The sequence below is a fragment of the Elephas maximus genome, chromosome 22, assembly GCF_024166365.1.
Source record: "Elephas maximus indicus isolate mEleMax1 chromosome 22, mEleMax1 primary haplotype, whole genome shotgun sequence".
Classification (NCBI taxonomy): domain Eukaryota; kingdom Metazoa; phylum Chordata; class Mammalia; order Proboscidea; family Elephantidae; genus Elephas; species Elephas maximus.
In genome coordinates this window covers 19,315-23,235 of record NC_064840.1, presented here as the reverse complement: position 1 = coordinate 23,235, position 3,921 = coordinate 19,315, and positions in this window count along the sequence as shown.

Here is a 3,921-nt window from a genome sequence, read left to right as displayed (position 1 = left end):
CCCCCGCACCCCCAAGCCAGCTTAAGTGGCTGAATCCCTGGGCCTGAGATAGACTCTGGTGAGCACCTAGAGCCATCCTCCCAGCCTTGGGGAAGAAAAAAATTTGCGACTGGGGGGAAAAGATAATTTGCTAGCTCCATTAACCAGGGGAGTTCAGGACAGAAGTGGTTCCTGTCTAGGCATAAACCGTCCGTGGACCTCGAGCACCTTTCCCTTCTGCATGGACCTGTGTGGTCCTATTTCGGGAGAATAGGCCCTTGTTGGCAAACTCCAACCGTTTCAGCTGTGCGGTGCAGAGGTGGGTGTTTGACGTTGGACATTGCCTATTAAACAAGGTCCTCACCCACAAAAGCGACCTAAGGACTGGTAGCTCCACTCAGGTTACCCAGCCACCCATGACAGGGTTTCAAAGATAACTGGTTCCTCCCAGTGCTTACAACCAAAAACTTTGGGTGCCCATGATCCCTCTGCAGAACTCACCCACCAGCACGCTCTAGGGAACAGAGATGCATTTTCCTCAGAGACACTTGGGTGTCGGTTCTCAGCCCCCTGCCTTGTTCAGAGCGTGACCCCTTGCTGCAATCAGATAGTGGTATATACGCCAATCACCCCTGCTCCTCTAAGACTGTAGGATAGACCCTGTACTGCACACTTGATGATAACCTACCTGGGAACTTGAGCTGAATTCATGCAAGAAAAGTGAATGGACTCCTAGACTGATATACCTGATAACAGCTCTAGCTGGCTGGGGACAGGACATCAGAGCTCCAAAGGCAAAAATAATCAAGCTAGCTCACTGAAGCAACCCATAGGGGCATACCAAAACAAAACAAAGCAAGCAACTATGACACAGTAAGCAAGCATAAACTAATACAATAACTTATAGATGGCTTGGAGACAAGAGTCAATATCAAGTCACATAAAGAAACAGACCATGATCACCTCAACAGGCTCTCAGAACAAAGAATCTTGGGATTCTCTAGATGAAAGTGCATTCCTGGAATTACCAGAGGGAGAATACAAAAGTTTAATATACAGAACCCTTTAAGACATCAGGAAGGAAATGAGGCAATACACAGAACAAGTCAAGGAACACACAGATAAAGCAACTGAAGAAATTAGGAAGATTATTCAGGAACATAACGAAAAGTTTAATAAGCTGGAAAAATCCATAGACAGCAACCAGAAATTCAGATGATTAACAAAATTACAGAATTAGACAACTCAATAGAAAGTCAGAGGAGCAGAATTGAGCAAGTAGAAGCTAGAATTTCTGACCTCGAAGATAAATCACTTGGCACTAATATATTTGAAGAAAAATCAGATAAAAGAATTAAAAAAAAAAATGAAGAAACCTTAAGAATCATGTGGGACTATCAAGAGAAATAACCTACGAGGGATTGGAATACCAGAACAGGGAGGGATAACAGAAAATACACAGAAAATTGTGCAAGATTTGTTGGCAGAAAACTTTCCTGATACTGTGAAAGATGAGAAGATATCTATCCAAGATGTTCATCAAACTCCACATTAGGTAGATGTTAAAGGAAAGTCACCAAGACATAAACTTGCCAAAACCAAAGATAAAGAGAGAATTACAAGAGCAGCGAGGGATAAATGAAAAGTCACCTACAAAGGAGAGGCAATAAGAATAAGCTCGGACTACTCTGCAGAAACCATGTAGGCAAGAAGGCAATGGGATGACATATTTAAAAAATTGAAGGAAAAAAATTGCCTGCCAAGAATCATATATCCAGCAAAACTGTTAAATATGAAGGTGAGATTAAGACATTTCTAAATAAGCGTAAGTTTAGGGAATTCATAGAAACCAAACCAAAACTACAAGAAATACTAAAGGGAGTTCTTTGGTTAGAAAATCAATAATATCAGGTATCAACCCAAGACTAGAACGCTGGGCAGAGCAACCAGAAATCAACCCAGATAGGGAAATCTAAAAAACAAAGCAAGATTCTAAAAAAAAAAAGCCCAAAACAGGGTAACAGCGATGTTATTATATAAAAGAAGACAACATTAATAAAGAGGGACTAAGAAATGTAATTACAGACCTTCCATATGGAGAGGAAGATACAGTGATACAAAGAAATAAAAGTTAGTTTTAAATTTAGAAAAGTAGGGGTAAAAAATAAGGTAAACACAAAGGAGACAAACTATCCTACTTATCAAAATAAAATACAAGGGAAAAATACAGACTCAGCAGAAACAAAACCAACAACAACAAATATGAGGAAAGGACAATATATAAAGAAAATCTACTCAACACATCAAGTGGGAAAAAAACTCAACACAAAAACAAAGACATCAAAATGACAGCACTAAATTCATACCTATCCATAATTACCCTGAATGTACATGGGCTAAATGCACCGATAAAGAGACAGAAAGTGGCAGAATGGATTAAAAAATAAGATCCATCTATGTGCTGCCTACAAGAGACACACCTTAGACTTAGAGACACAAACTAAAACTCAAAGGATGGAAAAAAATATATCATGCAAACAAAAAAGAGCAGGAGTGGCAATATTTCTGACAAAATAGACTTTAAAGTTAAATCCATCATAAAGGATAAGGAAGGACACTATATAATGATTAAAGGGACAATAGACCAAGAAGATATAACCATATTAAATATTTATGCACCCATTGACAGGGCTGCAAGATACATAAGACAAATTGTCAGCATTGAAAAGTAAGATAGCTCTACAATAATAGTAGGAGACTTCAACACCACTTTCGGTGAAGGACAGGACATTCAGAAAGAAACTCAATAAAGACACGGAAGATCTAAATGCCACAATCAACCAACTTGACCTCGTAGACATATACAGAACACTCCACCCAACAGCAACCAACTATACTTTCTTTTCTAGTGCACATGGAACATTCTCTAGAATAGACCACATATTAGGTCATAAAGCAAGCCTTAGCAGAATCCAAAACATTGAAATATTACAAAGCATCTTCTCTGACCATAAGGCCATAAAAGTGGAAATCAATAACAGGAAAAGCAGGGAAAAGAAATCAAACACTTGGAAATTGAACAATACCCTGCTCAAAAAAAGACTGGATTATAGAAGACATTAAGGATGGAATAAAGAAATTCAGAGAATCCAATGAGAATGAAAACACTTTCTATCAGAACCTTTGCGACATAGCAAAAGCGGTGCTCAGAGGTCAATTTATATCAATAAATGCACATATCCAAAAAGAAGAAAAGGCCAAAATCAAAGAATTATCCCTACAATTTGAACAACTAGAAAGAGAGCAACAAAAGAAACCCACAGGTACCAGAAGAAAATAATAAAAATTAGAGCGGAACTAAATGAAATAGAAAACAGAAAAACAATTGCAAGAATTAACGCTGTCTTTTGAAAAAAATCAATGAAATTGATAAACCACTGGCCAAACTGACAAAAGAAAAATAGGAGAGGAAGCAAATAACCCAAATAAGAAATGAGAGGGGCGATATTACAACAGACCCAACTGAAATTAAAAGAATCATATCAGATTACTATGAAAAACTATACTCAAACAAATTTGAAAACCTAGAAGAAATGGATGTATTCCTAGAAACACACCACCTACCTAAACTAACACAAACAGAGGTAGAGCAACTAAATAGGCCCATAACAAAAGAAGAGATTTCAAAAGGTAATCAAAAAAACTCCCAACAACAGCAAAAAAATCCCTGGTCCGGACAGTTGCACTGCAGAGTTCTACCAAACTTTCAGAGAAGAGTCAACACCACTACTACTAAAGGTATTTCAGAGCATAGAAAAGGATGGAATACTACCAAACTCATTCTATGAAGCCACCATATCCCTGATACCAAAACCAGGTAAAGACACCATAAGAAAAGAAATTATAGACCTATATCCCTCATGAATGTAGATGCAAAAATCC